At 37.0% G+C, this 27,877-nt stretch overlaps 1 protein-coding gene across 1 annotated transcript in view; it reads right to left on the bottom strand.

Annotated features, from left to right (window-relative positions):
* The window catches only part of NALF1 (NALCN channel auxiliary factor 1), a 443,768-nt gene that overhangs the window by 365,599 nt on the left and 50,292 nt on the right, over window positions 1-27,877 (bottom strand). The gene's annotated exons all lie outside the window — the stretch shown is intronic.

Here is a 27,877-nt window from a genome sequence, read left to right as displayed (position 1 = left end):
CAGTTGTGTTCAGGTTTTCTACCTTAAACCAAATGGAGAGTGACAGAATTGCAGTCTTTCACTACCTGATTGCATCACAGACGATAACAATCCATTGTAAACAACAGTATTTTACAACAAAATATTAATAACAACATTACTGAAATAGTCTCTCAAATGTGTTTTATGTGTTCTCCAGTTTTAAAGCACTGTGTGCTTGTTAAGAGAGAAACCCCCAATATTCTCAACACAATCTTTTAACAGAGCTAGCAGTATTTAATTATTTTTAGTCAAGAGTTCCACTGGGGCAGTCATGCTAGAAAGTCTAGTATTTTCCAGTTAAAATCAATAGGAAAATGTTCACCAAATTCAATAGGGAAAAGCCAAATCTGAAGAGAGTATCATCAATTCACTACAAACCCAGAAAACATATACAACCAATTAAACTGCAAATACATTTTCACACAGGGCTTTCACCCAGAGTTAGGTGATAGGTTTTACATCTATTTGAAATAAGTTTTAAGTCTACAAAAAATGACTCTTAAATATTTTTTGCCTTATTTTTAACATATGATACAGTCAAATTAATAAGCATTGGCAATGCAATCTAGATGCTCAGCCAGCTGTCTCAGGCAGCTCACACCGTGTTATTAAAGACTCTCTCTGGCACATGATTAATTATATTGCAACAGACACGTTCCCTAACTGTTTTTATTTTCTTTTTTTTTTAAACGTGTGTTCTGCTTACTTCAAGGAAACACCAAATAAGGTGTTAATGATCATCTTTTCCCCAGATGATTAAAGAACTTTCCTGAGAAATATCATGCTGTTGTTCAGGCTTTTATACAATGATTACCAGCAGATATCAAGTGTTTACACTGAATATGACACAAATTAACCTAGCAGGAAACTCATTACTGCCGTGTACTTAAATGGTTATGAATTAACATATGTACCCATCTAAATTTGAAGGTGGGGATGGTTTAGTGTGCTGAAACTGAAATGGTATTGCTAGTTCTCATGAAAAGACACAGATCCCATTCTGGGCAACCATAAGCAACCTGCTAAAATCCAAAGAGATGTCATAAAATTCAGGTAAATCAAGCAGCTTCCTCAATACCATGTTCCTCCCACAGATTCCTTTCTCCTCTTTATCTTTCCTTTCACAACATCTATGGGCCTACCACTTCTGCTTAACAAAATGTACTCATTTTCCATATTCTTTGTCTTGTATTACTGATACCCTTTACAGTAGTTCCATAGCTGAATTTATCATCTTTTACTTTGAGACTCTGATGTAGAGGCCTGAAAATCTCAGAATTATTAATTTATAAAAAAAATTACCATATGCAAAAGGAATTTTGAAATGTTCCAATCCTTTACTATAAATGCTATCTATTTATGTTTTAATAAGTTTGATAGTATACAGAATTACAAAATACAATGTTGATATTCCCCAAAAATCTGGCAATATTTTAATAGTTGTTAAGCTGATTGTTTTTCAAGAATTTACTTCCTACAGGGTTGTAATGGCTGTAGTATTCCAGGTAAAACAGGAAGTTTGAATACTACTCTGAATATTCTATATAGGGACAATACTAAAAAGAGAAGCAATAACATACATGAGAACCTAGCTCAATCGTCTCCAAATCAGTGAAGAGGGCCATTAAGGAACACAAGAAAAAATAATGCAAAAATAATGTATTTTTTGATGATAAATCTAGAACTCTGGGATGGAGAAAGCTAGGTGATAATGTCTTATTAGTAATTATAACCTAATCTTTGTATCAAGATTTTCGTTTTTGATGGAGACTTATGGCTAATAACTAACAAATGAGGATGCTAGAGCTCACTGAAATGGGAAAAGTATTAAGAATTCAGTGTTAAACAGCACTGGTCCCAGTATTGATCCCTGAGGAGCAACACTCTTCACTGGTCTCCACTTGGACCTGGAGATATTCACTGCAATTCTTTGAGTACCACAATCCAGCCAATTCCTTATATACCACTTGTCCAGCCATCAAATCCATGTCCCCCCAGTTTAGAGACAAGGCTGTTGTTCAGGACATTATCAAATGTTTTGAACAAGTCCAGATGGATCAAATCTGTGTCTTTTCCTTCATCCACCAACACTGCAACCCTGTCACAAAAGGCTACCAAATCTGTCAGACATGGTTTGCCCTTAGTGAAGTCGTGCTTGCTGGCTTCACCTTGTTTTCCATGTGCCTTAACAGAGTTTTTTCCTAGAAAAGATTGGGACCAGCAGCTTGTGCAGATTACACCTGCCACAGTTATTCAGGGAATGCTGGTGTCCTTACTGTTAATGAGAGAGATGATGACATTTGAGCTCATTCAAAATCAATCCAGCTTGCTGGAGGCACATGAGAGATAATTCTGAGAAATAGATTAGTGCACTGGAAAGAATGGAAGGAAATGCAGGGGGTAACAGGGATACCAAAAGCTTCATCAGGCTCCTGCAGTTTTCAGCTGGACAACCCTCTCTTACCTAGCAGGTACTCGCTTTAAGAGTGAATGCAGCATTCGCTGCATGTGGATGCCTGCCCACACTGTGTCCTGGAGTTGAAAATAAACTGTTAGCTGCCTGATACAAAAGCGAGAGTGCTACAGGTACCAGATCGTGGAAAGAAAAGAGATTTTCATTAGGAGTCTAAAAGCCATGAGATCAAATAGTATATGTTACCAGAATCTTAAACTAGCTAAGTCTAAACTGCCTTATCCAGTGACATAAATATAATTTTAAATCAATAAAAAAAATCTGGGTTTCAGATTTTTTTAGAACGTGAGAATGTCAACTCCAGTCTCCTTTAAAAATGTATTAATAAATTTTGTAGTTTGGCATGTAATTAGGAGACATATTCCCAAATGTTGAAGGCACTAAGTGATTCAGTGGAAACTATGAAATTACTAGGACTACTTGCAGTCAAGGCAATAATTTATACGCTTTCCTAATGATTTAAAACTTACTTAAGGCAATACATTGTACATTTCCAAGTCTATTGAAGAGCTCCTCAACAGAAGTGCTTTTCTTCTGTTCTAGCATGCTGCCCATAAGCAAAGTTTTCACTGTCAGCTACATGTATTGGTTTCCAGGCACACCAAGTACTAATCAATAATCTCTGTGTTTATGTGGTGCACCTGTTGATCAAAAACCACTAACAGAATATACAAAAAAGGTTATATAAAAGAAAGAGCCTAACCAATGAAAGGAATGTGAAACATTCTGTTGAGCATTTTACTTGCTGACTGGGTTTCACAGAATCATAGAATATGCTGAAATGGAGGACACCCATCAGAATCATTGAGTCCAACTCCTGGTCCTGTTCCAGACACCCCAGGAATCACACCTTGTGCCTGAGAGCATTGTCCAAACACTTCTTGAACTCTGTCAGGCTGGTGCTGTGACCACTCCCCTGGGGAGCCTGTTCCAATGTCCAACCACCCTCTGGGTAAAAAACCTTTTTCCTGGCTTGATTTTGTTGTCTTAACTTCATGGAGTCATCAGGTAATTGGGCTTCCATCCAGCTCTAATTCACTTCTCAGTTAATCCTGCCTGGCATTCATAACATTTACATATGGATAAGAAGAACAGAGCAATCGCAAAAATCTGCAAACATGGAAAAGCTGTCATTTTTACCACAATAGCATTTGCTGCATGGATAGAACCTAAACCCCAAACTTCATATCACAGTTATGCAAGTATTTGCTCACACTTTAACACTGAATAATATTGCAGCAGGCATACTAGACCTCTACTGGTAATACTGCCAGCATGATATAAAAATAGTCTGTAGTCCATTTTAAGATCAACTCAATATGCCAACCATTAACTTACAAGAAACTCACTAGCTGAACAAAACAAAATTAAACAGAGTTCTATTCTCAAATCTTTTCCCTTTTATTCCCTTTGTGTTAATTGGAATTAGCAGATTTTTCACCGCCTCACAAAGCTTAGACACTACAAAAATACTACTGAAAAAATACACTTCTTAAAAATAACCACAATGTAGGTATTTTCAAGCTTTTAGTGTTCTCTTGCAGGTATTTTTTTTCACTTGCAGTAGAACAAGGTATTTGTGCTCCTGTAGTTAATGCAGAGCATATATAAAACTGTTCAGGCAGAAAGACAAGGAACTTGTATGAGCAAATACTGCAACACACTTAAATCACAAAATCATTACAAGAAGATAGTGCAATTTAAGGTGTCAAAGGAAAGATAGTTCTATTAAATTAGGGTTTTTGCATGTGATTTTAAAAGTAAATAGGAGCAAGAACTCTACATTATTTTGCTTTTCTGTTAATAATAAATAATAAGAAAGGATAAATTTTCACGTTGCGTCTTAGAAGTGCTGAGTGTCTTGACTACATTGTTTACAAGTCAGTAATACCGAACTTATTTGGAAATACTGCTTTAGTTTATTTAGTTCTACCAACCTAGTATATACCACAAACTATTTACAAAGCTGACATCGTATAACCCTAGCAGGTCTCCAAGCCTTGTGCAACCACTTTCTTGCTCCCTGCAGTGGGATGGAAAAGTGAAGAAGTAGGTAAAAGTGAGAAATCTCCTGGGTTGAGATAAAGACAGTTGAATATGTAAAGACTTACAAACCTCAATGTGTTATCAACACTGTTTTGCTCACAAACCCAAAACATAGCACCCTACCAGCTACTATGGAGAAAATTCCATCCCAGTAAAAACCACACAGAAGCACTTTTAACAGACTGAAATGTTTGGAAAGTGCTTAAAATTAAGCCCATGGAAATACAGTGGCAAAGCAGTGTGAATGACATTTTTTTTTTCCTCAGCTTCCAGCCAATCAGTTGACTTAGATTCCTATTTGCGTATTTGTGTACATTCATTTAAAACTCATATTAGTACATAAATAATTTCTATATTTTTTAATATATTGACCCAGTGCACATTACCACATAGAAGTACATGAATCCATACGGCTGCTTGGTTACCAGCCCTTTCAACAAAACCATTTTTACTCTGGCTCTATGCATACACATAAGTCTTTAATGCCATACATGTGGATGTACCTTTGCACTTCCTTTAGGGTTTGAATTAACCCTTTTAAGTAAAGGATATAACAAAAAAAAAACCCAAAAAACAAAAAAACAAAAAAATCCAGAACCGCCCCCCAAAAAAAAACCCCACCACCTGAAAATATCAGGACCTGTCTGGGAAGACTTCTTGTGAACTGTTTAATTCGGAGAGAAGCCCTGGCAGAGCAAAAATAAACGGAAAATCAAATCAAATCAAACTGGAGGCTAAAACTATATGCCACAAGGATTTTCTAAAAGACCTCATGAAAATCTTTGCCAAAAATTAGTGCATGCTTAAGAGAGAAGAGTTAGCTATTGGAGTGTGTTGGTTTTGCTTGGCCTGGTTTTTGGTAGCGGGGGGGCACAGAGGCAGCCTCTGTGAGAAGCTGCTGGAAGTTTCCACCATGTCCAGCAAAGCCAATTCCTGATGGCTCTGAAGATGGACATGCCTCTGGCCAAGGCTGGACCAATTAGAGATGTTAGTTATGCCTCTGTGATGACATATTTAAGAAGAAATCAAAACAAAGTGGGGCACAGTTTTTTCCCAGCCAGAGAAGCGGAGGAGGTGAGAACATGTGAGGGAAACAACATGGAGACACCAAGGTGAGTGGAGAAGGAGGAGGAGGAGGTGCTCCAGGTGCTGGAGCAGAGATTCCTCTGCAGGCTGTGGTGATGACCATGGTGGAGCAGCTGTGCCCCTGCAGCCCATGGGGTCCATGGGGATGCAGAGATCCACCCACAGCCCATGGGGAGGTGCCCATGCTGGAGCAGGTGGATGCCTGAGAGAGGCTGGGATCCAGTGGGAGATCTGGTGGAGAGAGAGGACCCTGATTTCAGGCTGAGCAGCCTGGCCTTGGAGGTCTGTACCCTGTGGATGAGGAACCCCACACCTCAGCAGTTTTGGGAGGACTGTCTGCCCATGGAGGGACTCATGTTGCAGCAGGTGAGTATGTACTGCTGCTCATGAGATTGGACCACACTGGAGAAGTTCACAAAGAACTGTTTCCCATGGCAGGGACCCCATGGCCCAGCAGGGGAAGGACTCCTCTCCCTGAGCAGCAGCAGAAGATCCCAGTGATGAACTGACCAAACCCCCACACTCTGTTCCCTGTGCTGTTGGTGGGAAGGAGGGAGGGGCTGGGGAGAAGAATGGTGTTTTAAGGGCTAAGGGCTCATTTTTGCTTCTCATTATCCTCCTCTGGCTCTTAGTAATAAATTCACTTTGTAACTTTAAGTTGAGCCTGTTTTACCTTTGGAGTGTTTTTTCTTCTCCCAGTCCTTGTCTCGACTCATGACCCCTTTGCTGAATTTTTCTTTTCCCTGTCCTCTGCCCACCTGTGGCAGGGGAGAGCGAGTGAGCATCTGTTGTGGGTGCCTGGCATTTGGCCAGTGTCAAACCACATCAGGGAGGCTCGTGGGAAAAATAATCTTCTTTTCTTCCCTTACTTTCCAATGCAGGGTAATCGACTTTCACTTAATAGTAGTATATACTCATTTTCTTTCCTATCACCCAAGAGTCTAGTCTGAATAACAGTTTTCCCAGAGCTACACTATTAAGAGACATAAAAGTGTGTGTGTGTGCCTGTGTCTGTTCAAATCTGAACAAGGAGGCAAACTAATATCAAAACCTCATTCTTCAGAACGTCTCACAGATTTCATTATATACCCTAGCTTTAACTTAACCAGAATTTTTCTGTACTTTGAATGGGATGCTACTTCCCCAATACATCAGGAAACAAAAACCAACCAATCAACCAACCAAAAGCTCCAAAAAATAATGTTAGAAATGATGGCATGCCTTTGTGGCATGTTTGCTGTCTTTAACCTAAAGGATAAGTTTTTTTAATGTTCCTCAGCAGAATACTTCCTGCACATTCATTTTATCATACCTGCCAAGCTACTGAATTACTTCATATTAGCTTCAGCTTGAGTTCTCTTCTTGTTTTCTTAACAGTTCTGACATGTCACCTGCAGGCAGCTCTCACAGGCCATATCAGAAAAAAAGATGACAGTGATCCTGGGAGGTGCAATCCAGCCAGGGACATCAGTCAAAATGAAACAAATGTAGACCTTGATTATGAACAAATCACACCCAACACAACAGAATAAGGCAGGAATTTTGCAAGATTAGTTTATTTTCCCCTGTGGAGAATTACAGTTTTCCAAAAATCACATTCCCTTCCAAATGGCTTCCCACAATCTTGGCTAATAGCAACTTTTTAAAGCAAACAACGTAGAAAATGTGATTGTTGGGAAAACGCCTTTCTCATAAAATTCCTTTGCTTTGAAAATGAGGCTCAAACCCTAGGCATAAGTGCAAATCTACAGCCTACAAGACATGACTGAGCTTTACCTGTGGGGTTACACACTGCTACACAAGAGGAAGGCTACCTTGCCCAGCAGCCTCTCCAAGCACTCTAGTGTCAGTGAAGCCATTTGTTGCAGCCACCTCCCTTCACCTTCTGTCCCTCCTACATGGACACAGGATGAACCCATGCATGGCCTCTCTGCTCCCTGACTCCAAGTGTGGGCAGAGATTGCAACGACCACATGAGCTACGCCTGCAGTCTGAAGGATGATGTAGCTGAGGGAAGTATGTGTCCCTGGCTGTGCTCTCATATTTGTTGCATAGGAGCTGATGATTAATTTGATTAATAACCAAATTCTAACATTGGGAGTTCTTGAATAAATCTGTTTTTCCTTTCATTAGGACTATCATTCAGTAAAGTATTTCAGAACATAATGTTTCATTTTTCTGTTAATATTTTTCTCTTTTCATTTGTATTAACATTCTACAATCTTATAATTGTTTTTGACATTTATTCTTCTGTTTCTTCCCTGTGGTCTTCTTAATTTCTCTTGTCAATTATCATTTTATACACATTATTAATCACTTCAGCATCTGCCCATTCCAAAACATTAATCATTCACATTTTTAATAAACAAGCATTTTGAAAGAGCTAGCTATAATGGGGTTTTTTTAAGAACAGTGCATGAGATTTCCACCAGAAACTCCAATCTTACCATCCTATTGCAATACATAGGACTGATACAGACTTGAATTGTGGGGGACTTCAAGGCTCTTGTTTAGGTAACACAAAACCTGCAATGCAGAAAAAACTGCAAGAGCAGATATCACATGGCAAAGTTATTACATAGTTGTCACATATCACATCATCTCTGAGCCTGTTCATTGTACAGGAAAACAAGAAAGGTCTTGCCCTATCTCTTTTTGCTTGTCCTACATTCACTGAGCTTTGATGATGGAATCTGTAGTTTGCTTACATTTTTAGTTTATGAAATCACAACAGAATGACATCAAGTGTCTAATTAAATACCTATTTGTCTCAGACCTACAACGTCATTTAAGTTCTTAACTGGCTAAAGGTTAGACAACTGTGCTTCACTGTGAGCTGAGACCACATTCTCTCAGTAACAAAGTTAAATCCAACCTGCCACTAAAATGTGCTGCTCTTTTTTGGTATGTTTGCTTCTTTGGGGGAGGCAAGAAGGTTGCTTCTGGTTTGGCTTTTTTGGCTGGAGCACCTCTCCTATGCAGGCAGAGAGAGTTGGGACTCTTCAGCCTGGAGAAGAGCAGGCTTCAGGAAGATCTTATAGCAGCTTTCTAGGACCTAAAGGGGGCCTACAAGAGAGATGGAGCAGGGCTTTTTACACAGCTTCAAACTGAAAGGAGGTAGGTTTGGAGCAGATATTAGGAATAATATTTTTTACTTTGGGGCACTGGAACAGTTTGCCCAGAGAAGCTGTGGATGCCCCATCCCTGGAAGTGTTCAAGGCCAGGTTTGATGGCGTTCAGAGCTACCTGGTCTAATGGAAGGTGTCCATGCCTATGGCAGAAGGTATGGAACTAGCAGGTCTTTAAGGTTTCTCCAACTCAAACCATTCTGTGATTCTAAGATTTCCAGTGAACTATCATTTTACATTTGTTCACAATGTTAGTTCTGCTTATATAAGCAGCCTGACTGCCAAATGCATATCTATGGTAACTGATTCAGTACAGAATCAGACTGCAAGTGTTAACTTGGTGTTATTAGTCAGTGGCAGATCTCCTACTGATTCCAGTGCTGCCAGTAATGCTACTGCTTTTATAAATCACACACAGAACCCTAACTTGCATCAGTGTCATTATCAGATACTGTGCATTATCTACAAGTTTAATGTTAACAGGTTTTCCATTTGAGAGTTTTACCTGCTATTTTTTATATATCAATTTCTCTAGGACTTTGTATCTGGCACATATATATATGTGCATGTATGTGGTATCCACAGAGCTGGACCCTGGTATTATCTGTACTCCTCTTTTACTTGTAGACAGTTTTGGTTACTTGTAGACAGTTTTGGTTACTTGTAGACAGTTTTGGCTCTACCTTTGCCATTCCTCTTGCCTTTGAGAGTGTTCGCCCATACCTTCCAACTATCAAATTAGTATCTCAAGTTCTGGTGTCTCAAGTGGTCTTCATCTGACACTGTCAGTTATTGATTGCATTGTTTATGATGTTACTGATGCTCAGCGGTACCATTTATTCTCATTATTCTTCCCAACTGCTTTTCCCCTAATCTAGTCAATAAGAGAAGCCTTGCCTTGATTTTAGCAATATATGAACTCTGGACAGCTTGCTCCAGATGACCAATCAATTGCACTATTCAATACCAATCACAGGGCTCTCATTGGAGGCATTACAGCAGAAATCCTTATTGCTCTGCTTCACCCTTAGATGCTACCTGTTAAATGATGTCAGCTATCATTCACTCTTCATTACTGCAGCCTGTCTGTCTGAAGACTCTCAAAATCATTTTTATAGTGACTTACTGCACATAACATTTCCCCTTTTTTCCCCATGGTGTCATATCTTAGTTTACTAATTTTCCAGTAAATCTGCCTACATCCCTACTTTCTCCTGATAGACAAATGAATTTGATCATGTAATTTATGTTCAATCACCTCACTGGCAAATCTAAGTGCAGTAATTAGTAATTAATTGTTGAATTATGGCTGCTCAAACTACACCAGTACTAACTGTCAAATATTTAAATGTAAAGACATTACATGGGGAAGAAAAGACAAAATCTTCTCAAGAAAGAATTTGAGACCTGTGCTTCATTCTCAAGAAAACTCTGCATAGCATAAGACACCATGCAATATTTTACCTTCATATTGGCCCAAAATTGTCCAGGAGTACTTAGGAATATCATCAATAAATTCATCCTTATTCAGGAAAGAGAAACAATTGTATTCTCATTGCTTAGAATGCTCTTAGGCATACTAAAAGCATATGAGTTTATTTGATTCATAGAATCATGGATTCTTTGTGTCTGTAGATCTGAGAAGCTTTCAAAATATTCTGAAAGGTCTTAGGTGTAATCAGCGAGGATTTTGTACATCTGACTGAGTACCAGAAATATGTTATCCACTGTAATAATTGCATAGATAGTTATTAATATATTGTTTATAAAAATAATGTACCCATGTAAAAATGTACATGTCCCTCAAAAAATTTCTTTATGTGTAGAAGGCTGAAGTCAAGTTTGGTTTGATCGAACTCTCAAGGAATTGTAGATTTGATTTTATAAGGCCACATACCACAGCCCCAAGCACACACACTTTTTTGGATAGACTTGATTTGTACTGTGCTAGACCCAGAACTGTGGGTCCCATCTGTTTCTGGAATGAAATTACCTAATCTTAAAGCCCTTCTATGTAAGGCAATGACATTACCTTCCAAAAGGTAATGATAAATAGAATTTATAAGATTTATAGGCCACCTCAGTTTAGCCTGCAAAAGAACAGCACAGAGCTACCATTTTCACAGAAGATAAGCAAAGATGATCCAGGGAGCATTCTCTTGTCAGTGAAGAGCCCACACTGATCATTAGACTAATTAAACTCATTTTCTGTGCCTACTTACAGAGGACATGGAAAAGAGTTTCCTTCTCTGCTCTTTCTTTTCACAAACAAGTACTTCCCTTTTCTGGAATCAAGAGCACTTTATGTTATGAAGCTTTTATTTTAGAGTGTGTGTATATATGTATACATATACATAGGCATACAAACCTCTCTGTTTCAGAGGAATGTTAAAAGGAAAGGTATAGATATTTGCAGCAAGCATCCTGATGTACAAGCATGGAAAAATTTAATACATACAGCTGTTTCAAGATTATGCTAAAGAATTTGGGTTTCATTTTCAGAGCTCCTTCGTAGTTCCAGAACCTGCAAGAATTACAAATGTGCAGCAGTCTCTGGGATGTGTCTCTTCTATTTCCACAACAAAGATAGATAGAGGTATGTTTGGAACTGTGTTCCTGTTAGGTGAAGCAAATTAAAATCTTTGTTTTGGCAAAGCCCAATTAAGATGTATCACATAAGTAAGCCGCTACTGCTATCACCATACAGGATATTTTTCTGGAGGAATATGTTAGGATTTTATTGAAGATATATTAAGGATAAACTCTTGTTAAAATGCTGAAAAATATATTGTATATCCTCAGCCTATGCCTTTTTTTCCTCAAGATTTCAAATAAACACTCCAGTAATAAGTAAGAAAACAGAATTCATATGCTGTAATTAAGACATGCGGGAAAATATAAAGACACTGTGAAGACCAAATTCTTCAAAATATAAAGCACATGAAATTTCTAGCAAATTAACAACTTACACTAACTTAAACGCCATTTACTTCAGACATAGATAGGAAATATAAAGTCATGTTTAGTAATAGTGAAATATTGTAAGCAGTTTTTAACAAATACATTTTAAATGCAGAGCTAAACACAGTCATCCTGAAGACTGTTGTGGTGGGCTATAAGTATGATAATTTCATGTTATACTGCCTTGACTAAGTCAACATCCAAAACAGAACCGTTTGCTGGAAACTATAAAAAGTGAAATAAGTAGAGTTCTAAGTTTTTTCTATCAATACTAATTACATGTCTGCAATGAGGTTAAATTAGTTGACTCTATAGTCAATATTCTCAGAGTAGTCTGGGGTTTATGTCTTAATTATTGTGTCTTTTTTAACAGAACAAATTAAAGTTTCAGTGCTATGCTGTAAGCTTTCCCTGATCCCTCTACTCCTTCAGTGTTCTTAGTAGTTAAAAAGATTTTTCCTAGTAGCAAGATACCCGAGGCACATGTAGTTAATCTGAATTAATTTCTGGTGGAACTACAGTTCAAATCAGTCATACCTCGAGAAACGTATTATAAAGTCAGATATCCAGATATAAATAGGAAAACCTGAAGAGCCCTCTGAGTGCACTTTTCAGTTATAGCATACACTTGTTTCGCAGAAAGATTTGCGCTCATTATAAATTTTAAAAATGAAAACAAGGAAATGTCTAAGTGCAGTTGTTCTTTAAAAGTCTTATAGCTAAACCAAGCTCTCTTTAAAAAAGGGCAATTTTACAAATTATAGATATGATTTTCAAAAATGTGTTATTTTCTGATCTCAGTTCTGTTACCTCAGGAGCAATTATGAAAATATTACAAATTCATTATACATTTACAAACAATTGAATGAAATCCAGTAACTCTGACTGTTGAAAAAGACAGACCCTTCCAGAGGTGCATGCACATCACTAGGAAGAGGTTTTCTCAAAAAATGGCCCAGAAAATAAATGTAAACACAGATATATTGAATAATATTGAATACAGTGATAAAGCTTTTAGAAGATAGGCTACATAGTAGTGAAAATTAATTGGCTAAAAATCATTTGCATTGTTCCAGTGTTATTAATGAAAATTGCCCTCATTTTTTAGAGATCATTATGTACTTCTCTTTGTAAATTATTAGCTCTAGATCCACTTGGTCTTGTAGAAGATCAGCGTCAAGTCTAGGTAAACTTTTTCATGGAAGAGAAAATACCTGAAGGCAATTTTATGATGTCTTGCTTCTAAAGGAAATATATTTCTGATACATTTACTATAGAAGGTAAAGTTAAAAATTTAGGAGCAACTTTTAAAATCTGAAATTTCAGTATCTTCTAAGTAACTCAGTTCCAGAAAAAAGAGTGTTACTTTCTGTAAAGCAGATACAGTCAAAAAAACCCAAAACACCAAGACAAAAAAACCCCCAAAACAAAGAAAGAAACCCACCTCAAAATAACCAGTCATAAGAAGAAGTGTCTTCAAAAAGAAAAACCAAGAAACTCAGAGTCCAAGCTAAAGATCTAAATATCTACCTTTTCTTCATACATCTCACAAAATTCTTTAGAAGTAGGCAAGGATATATTCCTTACCTTAATAATCCCTATAAAACACCTCATGAAATACTAGTTAATATCTACTGCAATTAAAAATGTTACATAAAACTATTGAAAATTATAGGAGTAAACATTAACCAGTGGCTGCCAAAACCACACTGACAAAGGAAGAAATAGGAAGAAGAATAAAATACAGGGTACAAACCCCCCATTTCAGTTTTGAACATAACAGATGAAATATTCACCTAGGCACCATCGTCAGTATACTAATATTTGTGCAGTTTTAAGTCTAAATACAGCAGACAGATAACTCTTGTTTTCAAAAATTAAATACTACTTTATAAAATTTCTATTGACTCTCAGAATGGCAAAGACATATCCTAAAAGGTATATGTTTTGATGTATAAGTAAAGAAAGAAGAGATGTGATTGTATTGCTATGTGATACAGCACTTTGCTTTTGGAAACACTTAAAAATTTCCTTGAGCTTCTTGATATTTTGCCCTCAGGTGATAAAACAGACGGGACGAAATTGCTTCAATCCTGGTATATAACACATTCCCTTCACTATTTTCATAGGCCCTGAAAGAAGAAAGTTTTTCACAGAAGAGAAGACAGGGGTTATAAACATAATGGGAATCTTCATGAGGAAACAAAACCAAACCAAAATAAAATAAAAACAACCAACAACTCACTGTGAAGAATAATTTTAATTTTTACAGCCATGACAATAGGTCATTAGCTCAGAAGACAAAACTACAAGCAAGTCATACAAGGCTTTTATTTTCAGGGTATGAAGTGGAGGAGGGAAATATTAAATTTCAAACTGCATTCACTTTCAAATCAAGATTTGGCAGAAAATGCTTTTTTAAATAGTGGTTATCCTTAACTGTCAAAACGCTGCTTACGTGCTGTCTGGAAAAATTATAATTCATATTCATTTGTCAGTACTTCTACACTCCACTGTCAGGCAAGGTTAAAATTCAAGTCAGAGTTCTTTTTTTGTCAATGATATTTATTGCTCCTAAATACTAGTACGTAGAGAAACCTTTCCTGTTTCTTAATGCTGGTTGCACATGTTCCAGCACGGTATTTCAGGCTAACCCTTTATAATTTCTGTGTGAAGAGTTACATTTGGGAGGGAAACCGGATCTTCTGTTAGGAAGGAGACAGTAGATGTCTTTTTGATGTTTCAATTTACTGATTTACATTATTTTTCTGACATGCTACAGCATCAAAGAAAGCCATTCCACAAAAGCCTGACCATCACATTCCAGAGAGCTTGCTTTGCATAATGTATCTCCATTAGGGTTTCCATATGAGTTGACAGCATGACAGTTAAATCTTTTCATGCTTTTCTATCACTTCACATAACAAAATGTCAAACTTCCTATGCACACTGAAATAAAATGCATACAATATTTAACACAAAATCAAGACATGCACAACCAGAGCATGACAATATTCTATAAAGAGGGGTAGTTGGTATCAGACTGAAATCTAGAAATTACAGTCTCCTAGGTATAATGGTTTCATTAAAATGTTCAAACAGTGTCTCCAAAGCTAATTTTCTTCCCAAAGTACCCATGCATAGAAAGTACAGCAATAAGACATCCCCCTGCTATGCCTTTCTGAATAGCAGATTAACTGCAGAACTAGAATGATGTCAATTTGTTTCAAAATATTGCAGCAAAGCTTTTGAATGGATGAGCAATTACTAACAGAGGGTGCAATTATAACCAAGTCATAGGGAATGCTTTAATATGGTTCTTCTCCCATGTACAAGGAATAACAAGAAAATGTAATGAAAGAGAAATAATGAGACAGCTGGCTTTGACAGCACCTTGGCAGCTGTCACTAAGAAAGTAAGTGCATTAGTTCAGTGGAGTCCATTCTTCAAGAGATCTCCTAAAGAAGGAGGAGGAAGAAGCATCTTGTCAGAGAGTAACTGAAAGCTACCCCAACAGTGGCAGCATAAGATTTACTTGAATCAAAACAAAATGTAGTTTTTATAATAATTAATAAAATTTTTATAATAATTAAGCCATTTGGGCAGTTTTTACTAGACCATCTTTGCTTTTCTTCCTCCTCTAATCCCAGATCCCCAGCTTGGTTTTTAACTCTTTGGAGATGAAATAAAAATTTACTTGTGACCTCTCAATTTCACAAGCTTACTCAACATTCACTCTTTTGTTTCTGAATGAAATTTTTACAAAGTGCTTTTTGCCATTTGTCACATTAAGGTGGCTTAACACTATTTCTGCACTTAAATAGGTCCTGCCTGGAGCCAGCTGGTCTGCCTAGGCAGGCTTGGGAGGAAGAAAATTAAGTTTCAGAAGCAATGGGCTAAATTCTCCTTTCAATTATCCATTGTAATCTTATTACATATAAAATCAATGATACAGTGTGCTCCCATGTTCTGCTAGTAGAATCAATGTAATTGTCCTCATGGTATTCAAATGCTACAAACATGGCAAATATTTTTATTAAAGATAGATAAGTGCAACAAACCCCCAACATAAAGAAGCTTTATCTAGACCAAAGTTCATTTTTTGAACAATATTCTTAAATTACCAAAAGGTTCAAGAAACAAAACACTGAGATCAAACTGTGCTATGCCCTGTTCTGGTCTCCTCAGTACAGGAAGAGTAACAAAGGGTCACTAAGATGACTGAAGGACTGGAGCTTCTCTTCTATGAGGCGTGGCTGAGACACCTGGGACTGCTTAGTCAGGAGAAGAGAAGGTGACCATATTGCAGTGTATAAACTCCTGGAGTAAAGGTGCGAAGGGGACAGAGCAAGGCTCTTTTTGGTGGTGAACAACCAGAGACAATGGCCTCCAACTGAAACACTGGATGTTCCCTCTGAACGCTAGGAAAGGCTTCTTACTATGATTGACTGAGCACACATTGCCTGGGGAGGTTGTGGTGCTTCCATCCTTGGATATGTCCAAAAGCCATCTGGAAATGTTCCTGGGCAATGGACTCTAGATGGCCCTGCTTGGGACAGCAGGTTGGAGCAGGTGACTGGAAGCCTCCTTTCCAACCTTCACCATTCTGTGATTTTGTGATTCTCTGAAATATTCACATACCTGGTAAAAAACTTTGGGGAAAAAAACCCAAACCAGTATGAACAAAGTTATGCAACAGGACAAGCTGTTTCTTCAGCATGCTACATCTACACCTACTAAGTAATATATTCTCAAAGTGTGCATAACGATTGAGGAAATCTAGAGGCAGAATTAAAGCACAAAGGCATTTCCTTTCATATCTCACCAGTAACCACTTACATTTCCCCATTGTTATACTACATACATCCCAGAGCAATCCAAACAGGAAATTAGGTCTTCTGGCTTCTTCCACCATTTTTCAGAAGAGTCTGTGCATGAGAAGATAGCCTACTTCCCAGACTATATTAACACATGATAATTTATTTTCAAAGCAAAAAGGAGCACATGTCCTTTGTAGTCTTTGATGGTAACTTTAAATTGCACTCATTGCTTTACAGCAAGTATCTCACCCTAATGAAAAATAAAGTTATAATGCTGAATAATTGTTCACTGCCTTCCAACTTCAAAGTGCTTTGTAAATATGACCTAATTTATCAAAATTTTAGGTACTCAAGGGAATTGGGTACACAACAAGCAGAGACAGGAAAAGCAAGGCAGATAGGGCTAATGGTCAAATTCTGTAATTTTCACCCAAGCATGTCCTTGCTCAGGATTTTCCTTAAACAACAAATGAATCTAAGAAAGGAAGTAAAATTTTTCTAAATCACAAATTGTAGCTAAAAGTGCTGTGCAACCATTATTGATTTATTTGGTGTTTGGCAATCATGTGCTCAGAAATCTCCATAGCTCTACACAAAAACTTAGGATGAGGACATTGTGCCAGGCCCCCAGAATCTGCATGTAGCAGATATAATAAATTCCTTTCTCCACATCATAAAGCAGGTAAGCTCCTTACAGACTTCTACTACCAGTTTTGGCTTGCTTTTATCTTCCTGGAAGAAGATTTGGTTAGTTGGCTAACATTGTATATGGACCTCTTATGGAAACCATTCAACTCTTTCCCCAACTTTTTCTTCTTATCCTGCAAACACAGAACACTTCTTCCTTGAAATCACTGCAGCCTGCAAACACAGGACTACCATGAATTTGCGGCTTGGAGTCCAAGCACATCCGTCTAAATGAAACAGTATTATTTCTGAAGGTATAACTGCACCACAGAGGAAGCATAATTTCCATTATTTTTTCATGTCCATCTATAACTTTATATGATCAGTGAAAACATGAATGAAAATATCAAATGTTTCAATAGATGAATCTTGAAGTCAACAATGAATCACATGTGGTGTTAGCAGTATTTCTTAGTCTCTTTTTCTAAGTCTTAGTCAATGAACAACAACAAATGCATGGTCTTAAGCTGTTTGAATAGTGGAAGGATATAATAAACTAATATGAATAGAAGTTTTATAATGACACATATAAATGTTAAGATATCTATAGATATACAGTATACAAGTATTTGCATACATAAAATAGAAAAAAAAATACTGGATCACCATGAAACAAATCAGCAGGGAAAGAAGTATTGTTGATATTGAGACTTGTCATACATAAATGTCCAGATAAAACATCTACTTTTTCATTTTCATTAGTTATGTAACTAATTGTTTGGAGAACATTAGCTAGGCTTTCCAAATTGTTAGGGTTATCTATGATTATGATAAAAATAAAATAAACTCTGCATGTTTTACATTTAAAACAGCCAAGAAACAACTTATTTCAAGACAGAATCTTGCTTATCTGTTTTTGATAATTTTTTTTTCTAGTACTCCTGTAGTTATGGCTACCACTGAAATAAGGAGGGAAGGAAGGAGAGGAAGGAAGAAAGCAAAAAATCGGGCAAAGCAAGGAAGCAAGAAAAGCAAAAAAACCCCAAGAAATTAAGAAAGCAAGTGCAAGCAGGAGAGAGACAGAGAAAGAGAAAGAAATAAAGAGAGAATGAGAGAAAGAGAGAAAAGAGAGAAAAGAGAGAAAGAAAGAAAGAAAGAAAGAAAGAAAGAAAGAAAGAAAGAAAGAAAGAGAAAGAAAGAATATTACCTCATTTGTGTATTTTCTATGCTAAATGCTGAGTGTCTCTTAACAGTTGGAGATAATATGGCATCACCTAACTCAGAGGAATTATCCCACAGTTTGCCAGGAGTAGCTAAGCCAATAAATAGCTGGAAATATGAAGGAAAGTGAATGGAAAAAACACATCCAGCTTTGTACAGGAATTATCTAAACTAAAGCACCCCTAGTGCGGGATGTTCTCACCTCTTAAATTGGATTAATTACTATGACCATAAACAAAGCCAGTGTGTTTTATTCTAATCCAGCATGAAAGCATGTATTACTACTGCAAAGCACTTTTTTAATGAATGTTTGGCCACTAGACCCCTCGCATTTTTTGCATATGCCCCCACAAATTCTGGGCACTTTCACAAATGCTTTTGCCATTTTATGTTTGTACAACATCTGAACATTTCTGTGAACATGTTCACTGGCCGAGAAGATGAAACTGTGTTTTCATTTACCAAAACTATGTGTGGGGCAGGAGATAAACCAGTGCAGAAGATGCTAGAACCAGTGCTAGAAGGCATCTGAAGTGCTTCTCCTGCCAGGGAACTAGATAAACAGCAGTATTGGGCTTATAATAATGTGATCTCTCTGTTAGTTTCGATAATGCCATATTTTACTCTGCTTGTAGTTCGTTTTATGTGTTTAATGAGCTCAGATGTAAGTAGATCAATAGAACATACTGTGTAAGTAAATCAGTAGTAGTTAAAAGGTCAAAGTTTGGATCTAATCAGAAAAAAAACCCTCACCACTCTTTAAAATGGCCATATGGCAGTATATGTATCTACTGTATGTGTCGACTACCCTGCCAGCTTCCCTGAAGCAGGGAAGACCCACATGTAATCTGAATCATCCCATTAAACTGGCCATACTGCACAGGGAAAGAAGTAGGCTTATAAAAGCTGTAGGATAATGTCACTGCTCTGCAGTTTCAATTTACTATCTAGAAATCACAAGAAACAAATGCCTGATCTGCTAATTCGGATTAATTGCAAGCACAAAACATTTAGTATGGATTCAGCAGCAATCCTCAGCCAGCATTACTTCAAAGTGCTGTGGAAGAATGACCACCAGCAGAAGTGAGACAAAGTCTCCCCAGTTCTCTGCATCCCCAAAACATGATCTTCTGGATCTGCTCCAGCTAGTCAGAGGGAGGAATGCAGTGAGGGCTCTGGGATGCTTCACACTGCATGGACATAAGAGATGGAGCCTTAGTGCCTGCAATGTGTGAGAGAGGAGTCGCCACAGTGTTCCTGCCATGCATGAGGCTGAGGAGCACAATGTCCTAAAATACCCCTTTCACAGGCAGTAACTTTCTTGAACAAAATTACTCCTAAATTAGCAGCCACCCTTTTATTAGTTAGTATTGAGACAAGGAAGCTCCAAAATTTATTCTATGAAATAAAATATAAAGCCAAATTCACAATAAAAGCCACAAAAAACTCAAACCAAAATAAAACCAATTCACATAATTGAGTCCTGCTATTATTTGGTGGTGGTTTGGGTTTGGCTGGAGAAACATGTGCTTGGATTTTATTTAATGTACAGATTTATCTCAGTTGTAATGTTGTCATGATGTTTTTTACTGAAGAAATCAATTGAAACAGCTTACTTATTTGGTTTTCTTGTTCCTGCTGAAATGAAACCTGAGCATGCCAATGCTGTGCTAATACGTGTAAACCATAAAATTACCCTGGCTGGGGACTACAGCTCAAACTAACTGAAACAGACAGCAGGCTGCTTTCATTACCCACCCCAAGTGAAACTAGAATATTGAGAAGCAAGAATAAAAAGTGAAAAGTAAATTAGGAACTGATTTTATAAATTCCTGTGAACAGCTTGCTATTCTTCATATATAAATGACAATAGCATACAAAATACTTTCCCAAACAAAGGTTTGCAGAATCAGCAGATTTCAAAAAATATTTAAAAAAGAGAGAAATCTAAGGTGTATCTAATTACTGCAGTCTTGATCATGTTTATTTAAATTTTGCTACTGATTACCTTATTGTGGGTTTTTCCCTTTTTCAGTTCTTTTCCTGGTAATATACATTTTCACATTGAATACAAATTTTAGGGAAATGGTCTATGACTCTAATGTGCATCATGCCAAGAACATACTAAAGTCTATGTAATTGCTCTTAATAAAATAAAAAAAGGTCATCAGAAAGTATAAGAATGAGGATAATAAGAGACAAATCCATCCAAAATGATCCAATCAATTACTATTCATCAATCACACAGCTGGGAGCAAATTTGTACTATTTGGCTCAGGGTAACATTTGCTTCAGACCTATCCACATGCTCAGTTGAAGCAAGGCTCACAAGTTGTGTTGAACCAATGTTTAGAGACACAAAACTGATCCAGGGTATTAGTCTTCCCTGTTCCTATTGCTACAGAATTCCTTCAAAAGATTAACTAGTTGCCAAAAACTAAGTATGTAATTTTATACTAAAACAAATCCAGCTTTGAAATTCCTTGTCAGATCAAAAACATCGTAGATACATGACGCAAACCATTGATCATGTGGAAATGCCAGCTGCTAGTTCAAATGAGTTCAAAGTATGGCTTCTTTTGTGAATTAGCTTTACACTGGCAAGCTTGAGACTGCTCAAATACTGTCTGTCCACTGCTGCCCAGAAAAAGCCAGCATGAAAGTGAGAGGTCAACATAAATTCTGTATACGACTTCTGGCTAATCTTCCAGAAATATAAGTGTGTGTCCATTCCTTATCCAGATGAAATTAGCACTTCTGGGTCACCCAGTAGCACACAGATCAGGTATTAACAACTGTGGAATGAAAGCCTAATTACATTTACTGTAAAATAGGTATATTAATAGTTCTCACCACAGCCAGAGTATAAAGACAATTAAATCAATACCCTGAAAATTCAAAGCCCTTTATCTCATTCCATTGTGGAAAATTCACCAAAGTAGTAATATTCCACAACTTACTTTTTCCTATTTTGAAACTCTCTTGATGATATCTATCAATATTATTGTTCACACTACCTAAGCAAAGGATAACAGTAGAAAGTGAACTACAAAATCCTGAATAATATACCTCATTTTGATATTGCCATTATCCAATCTACAAATCAAAATCTCTTCTTATCCACCCACGTGATTTAACAGAGAGGGATTCTTGACAAAATTTCAAAACTTGCCTCAGCAGGAACAAAAAATTACCTACCAGACCCTCCCTGAAACACTGAAAATTTTACGCAACTCAGTACATTAACTGATTGGAAAATTTTAAGTAAGTTATTAATGTAAGCAAAAATGGTTTATTGGAAATTATTGACGAGGAAAAATGCAGACTTTCCTTCCATACTTGGAAGATTAATAAATTGACAGCAACAGTTATCCTGTTTTGTCTAGACAGATTTGCAGGAGGATGAGTACCCAACCCAACGCCACAAGCTGAAGAATAACGACTTGATGCAACTGCCATTTTCCCATTTCCCTTTCATCCCATTACATGAAATTACCAGGTTGCTATTAAGTTAAGTAGATTCCATATCCTTTTAGTGCAAGACATCAGAATCTCTTCAAGAACTGCCTTCCCTTTCTGCATCATAACAAGAACTGCAACATCAAAGCTCCACCCCTCATTTCAAGTGTAGAGCTTCTTGAAGTCAAACCTCCATTTGTTTCCAAGGTAACAAAAAGAAACTCAACTCCAGCTTGCTTCTGCCTTTGCAAGTAAAAATTAACCAAGTGATGGATATATGTGCTTGCTTTAACTGAGTATTTATCAAAAGTTAAAGATTGTACCAAGTAGAATGAAAAAAATTAAATATATTTAAAATATAGATAAAAATTGGAATAAATAATATCAATGAAAGATTGCAAATGCTAAGACATATTTACATTCACAGACCTACCACTAAAAAGCATACATAATATAATGAACCAGTTTAGAAATTGCATTGTATTTTTTTTAATCTTTAGGATAAATATGAATTCTGCTTTAACAGCTTGTGTGTAACAAATGTATTGGACTCATTGGCTTACAGTATCTTAAAATACCTTACTATGCATTGTGCAGTATTAAAGCTGGGAAAAATATGTTACTAGACATTGTTCCACATTTAAAAGCCTTTTCAAGAATAGAGCATATTGCAGCTTACAAAACTGTTGTGCATTAAATAAATAAATACATAAATAAGTTGATAAATGGAAATTTCCTTTTCTCCTTGCCCTTTATTAACTTATGTATATACTCAGTTTTCACAAAGTGCATAGCAGCATCAGAATAAGAAGGCATCAAGCCATGTTGAAGCAAGTCATGTTAAACATATAAATGGAAAAGGCATGCAATGAGCAGCATGGCAGGCAATTTGATTATGTGAAGTGAAAACATCTGAACAGGTCTTTATCAGCTCATTTGGAAGCCCCATCCCAGCTTGACTTCAGACACTCATCTGAAAGGATATTGTGCATGACTGCATGTCTTTATTATTTGCTAAATTATCAAAGCATAAGCTGTTCCTGTAGACTTTTGGTACTTGCAAACTAAAGCCAAAGTAAAATTGAAATAGTCAAGTATCGTCACGCCTGGGGAGTTCACTGGCTCCCTGGAGGGCCCCATGGGCACTGGACCGGGATAGCACAAAAATCCTTTCCAGTCAAAATCCAGGATGAGAAGCAGAGAAGTTCAACTCAGTCCACCAAGGATCCTGCAACGACAAAGAAGGACCAACACTCCCAGAAGCAGTTGTTTCCTGACTGCCTGCAGGTCCCAGCGTGAGAAACAAAGCCCTTTGCTATCCATGAGAGGACACTGCACTATCATCTCTCTGCTTTCATTCACAAGCGTTAAGAAGGCTTTTTTACAAGGTGGCTATATATATATAGAATGCAGACAGAGGGAAAAATAAATGTAACATATGTGTTTTTAAATATTTCACAAATAACGTTCTTTTTCTCTGTCATTTACTACAACATTTCCTCCCCATCCCATCTTTAGCTAAACAGGAGGTGGAACAAATAAAGGACGGAATGTTGGCCTACTGATTAAAGAGATCCCTCGCTGTAGGCACAGGTGTCTTGCATTTATTGTTTTAGTTGGTTTTTTTTCCTGGGCTCCACAGATAAAAAACAGTAATTTTACAACTGGGGATTTTAAATCTAATTTTGTTTACTTGTTCTTCCTGAGATGATTTATCTTTCGCCTTTCTAATTTGAATGGATTTTATCTCTACATCTTCCACAGCTGATATAGATATAGCTCCACAGGTACTTCCCACTTCCAAGCAAAGTCTGTTAAAATGCATTTTGTAAGCCTGTGTTATATACAGCTTCAATTGTCAAGAAAGAATGTATATCAGAACATGATCGAAATAATTTTTCAAACAGTTCTAAGTGAAAGCTCTGAATATCTAACTTATAACATAGTATCTCTCTAACAGAAAATAAGAATTTCTGTGATTTTATGGAAGTGATGAGTACAGCTTTAGAGGAAAGCCTGAGTTCAGCTTTGAAGGCTGGAAGGGGATTTGAAGCATTTTAGACAAAGCATCCTGTCAGAAATTAGAGAATCTAATTTGTGGTATAGAATAAGCTTTCTGTCAAGTTAAAAACAAATCTTCTGTTTAATTGACTGATTACACTGGTTTTAAAAGTGCCATTCCAAATATTAGCAGGGTACATTAAAAATGTTCAGGTCAAGAATTTCCCTCTGAGAAATTCAGCAAAAAGCTATTTCACCATAACCACTGGGTAACTTTCTTTGAAATAAGCATAGGGTTAAATATGTAAATATGCATCTGTAAAAATGATAAGGGAACATAACTAATCTTGAGATCTTTATAATATGCATATTGCCACTTTTGTTCTGTACACATTTAAACATTTTGGGTTGGCATTAACATAACATATTCTCCATTCTATATGATCTTTCAATCTGCAGTTTTTTCTTTAAAATAGCATTTGGAATTTGCAGAAGGTTAATGTCACTCATGTTTACACTGTACAACCAAAGTATCAACCATGCCTGCCTTGCAAATCAGTTGGGGCAGATGTGCACTGCTTTCAGTATTCAAATTGTCTCTACCCAGAACTATATCCAGAAGATGTGTATACACCTCAAATGGGAAAAAAAGGTGAACTAAGCAAATATTTGTGTTTTGACACAATAACTTCCTTGTGGGAAGAACTTTCATTACACCAGATTGCTCTCAGGTCAATTAATATCAATATATGATACTAATATCAACTTAATAGATTTATACTGAGAGATAGAGAGACAGAATTATAATAATTTTACAACCATTTCAGTACTCAGTATATCCCTAGGATTGTGGCCTGATGCCTAATTTAAGAAAGTACCTAGAGGGACCTGCTTCAAACTCCCCTGTAAGATCACATTTTTCAATGTAAAAGTGCAAGAGTTTTACACTGGTTTTGCAGCAGAAATAAGCTCAGTTCAGTCACGTATTATATAAATTGCTTGCAAATTCTCACCTGAAGTTATGACTTGGCAAGGGTGAAGAGGTAGGTAGAAGGAGGGGAAGTAGGAAGAAGGGAACAGGGATCTGCTCTGTGGTAATGAGGAGAAAATTTCAAGCAGGGGAAGTTTTCCACACTTTCATAAATTAGACATTTAGCAAAAGGCACCCTCAACTGCCCGAGCAGATTTTGTGCTATGGAGATAAAAGACAAAGCTTCTCCATAACCCTTGCACCATTTCTCATGTCCCCTGGTCCTTACTCAGAGTCTTGTCCAAAACCTATTTCACAGCAATCTGACTTCCAAAGATTTAAAAAAAAAAAAAAAAAAAGGTTTATACAGAGCAACTTGATTCTTTGCCCTGGACTATGATGAGCTTGAAGTGACTTGAGGTTGAAATGGAGCATGGAGTGTTTGTAGCACATCTCATTGCTCCGCCTGAAACCTGAAACACATTTTCAGTTCTCTTACCACAAGTGAAAAAGTGGGATTTAAAGGGATTAGGATCAGATACAGTAGGTGTTCTTGCTTTTAGATGTGAAAAAACATGAACAAATATATGTATGCAAAAGGAATTCCATTCAGGAAGTATTTTAGAGTGCAATAAAATTATACTTCATGACGTCTGATTTTCATTAGTCATTTGCACCCGTTGTAATTACAAATGAAGATTTATAGGAAAAATATTTCTAAACAAAAAGGTCATTATTTCACAATCAGATGGGTGAAATCATTTAATATCCAATTTTTCTTTGTCTTCAATACTACAAAGGCATAAAGCTCTACTTTTCTTTTAAAAAAGAGTAAATGTTCATTTCCAAATGTTGTTAAGCAAATTAGCCTACTCAGATTTGACATTGAGGTCATTTTTTTAAGTTTTCAGATAAATAAATTTTTAATTTAAAAATGTTACATGTGGTTTTGATATTCTGTTACAACTAAAGCCTCAGTTACTTAATATTTAATTTCCACTTTAAAGTCTAAAAAATGGCCGTATTCAAAAGAGAATTACTGGTTTGGTAAAAAAAATCAGCTCATAAGCCTGAATTAATCAAAAGCCAAAATCTGGCAACAAAATGTCATTGTGGAGTGTTTGCTTTATAAACTGCTGGGAAAAGGTTTGCAATGTTAATATTTCAAAATGAATAATTTTATGGAGTTTTTCTATCATTAATAAGCTTGCCATTTTTAATTTAAAACATGAAGGAAACATTTGTATTCCTAATAAGAAGTAGATGGAATATTGTAAGCAATTCAAGAAAACAAATTATATTACTTTTTAATGTCTTGTTCTCTGACATTATGAATATCACATTCAAGAATGCTCATGCAGGATCTTCCACATTATGTGAGGAAAACAAACTAAATGCTTCTGGTTTGACCATGAGATACCCTAGAGTATTCACAGAGCACATTTCAATTTTTACTTTTATCTTTCTGCCTTATCTCTTCCTCTTTAGCAATTTTGGTGCCTGATAACTGTTTACATTCTTTGGCAGGCACTATTGTGACAATTTCTATTACCAGAAATTATTATTACTCCTCTGGCCAAAAGCTGTCTGCTTATCTACCTAGATGTTCGTTCTGCACCCATCTCTATAGTATATTTCTGTGCCCACTACAACCCCACGGCTGGCAGAACGAGTGTCACCCAGCCAGGGGAAGGCGGAAGCACCTACTCTATTTCCAGATGCTTCCCTCTCTGCCACTCTGGCAGATGGAGTGAGCAGGGCTTGCCTGCCAAACATGGCATAACTCTACTCTTAGCTCATGCAAAATCTTGGCTATGCTGAAACCTATGGCATGTTGCCCATGCTCTTCAGCAGAGCCCAGCTTCTGGCACTGCAGTGGGGATGGGGAAGGACACGACTGTTTGATTGAGTGAGGAGGACACTGGACAAAGGAAGCAGAGATGCCACTGTGAACATGGGTGTGGAGAGGCTCTGAAGGAAGCCAGGAAGCAACAGGTCTTAGGTCTTTGGTCTCCCTTGATGTGTTGTATAAAGATGGATGATACTCACAACATTACTGAAATTATTTATTGACCAGAGTAGGCAAAACAACATGCTCACTATCCTATTTTTCTTTATTATCTTACACAATTTATTCTTATGCCTAACCTGAGCCCTGTAACATTTCATCACTGTGCTCTTTGGTCCTCTTTACCCCAGCATCTCTCTTACTATGTGTCATCCTTATTTATCTTGTCATATTTGGAATTTAGAGGGTAAGATTTCTTGGAACAAAGATATATCTCACTGAATCTCCTGAGCAGAGCTTCCGGCACACCCTTTGCATGCAAAATAATTAAATCAATACATGTTTATTTTCATTGTTCTCTTCCTACAGAAAGAAGTTACAGAATTAGGTTCCCCAGAGTCTAGTACTCTTGAGACATTCTTTGATTTTATTATCTTTGGACTCATGTTGTACAGTATTCCCTTGATTTTGAGACCTCAGATCTTTAAGCGAGCAGTTGAGACAAACAATTTCAAGGATCTTTTCTTCAAAAAGTACTTTCCATCCTTCATCATCACATCACGAACCATAATACATACTGTCATCAGCTCTTGGTGGGACATTGGTGGGACATTAAGAAACTGCTTGCCACCTGCCACCTAGCTCACATCCCCTGCAAATGACCTACCTTAATATCAGCCCTCAACTGTTTGGATCCTGTTTCTTTTTATTAATGTGACAAGGCTCTCAACAAAAGCTTTAAGCCGGTGAACACCTCACTTTGTCAATTTTCCTTCCTTTTGGTGATGATATCTGGAGTCACCCTTAAAAAGGGTATGGTGGAAAGGGTCATGACCAACATACCTGTCCAAAAGCAGGAGCAAGTGTCCCCACACCAAGTCCTGACTAATCACCAGTGGCCATGGAAAACTGGACAATCCTTCTTTTCTGAACCAACTTCTCACTTGCTTGAAGACTAAATACCATGCTTGTTAACTTACTAGTGCTGACTCAGCTCATCTCCTGTGATTATTTTGCTACCAAGCTTGACATTTCTGGGCATTTTGATGTCCTTTC

Source organism: Lichenostomus cassidix, chromosome 1 (genome assembly GCF_008360975.1).
Source record: "Lichenostomus cassidix isolate B80296 chromosome 1, HeHo_3.0, whole genome shotgun sequence".
NCBI classification, from domain to species: Eukaryota; Metazoa; Chordata; class Aves; order Passeriformes; family Meliphagidae; genus Lichenostomus; species Lichenostomus cassidix.
The sequence above is the reverse complement of the archived record's forward strand: the minus strand, read 5'-3'. Positions and strand labels throughout refer to the sequence as shown.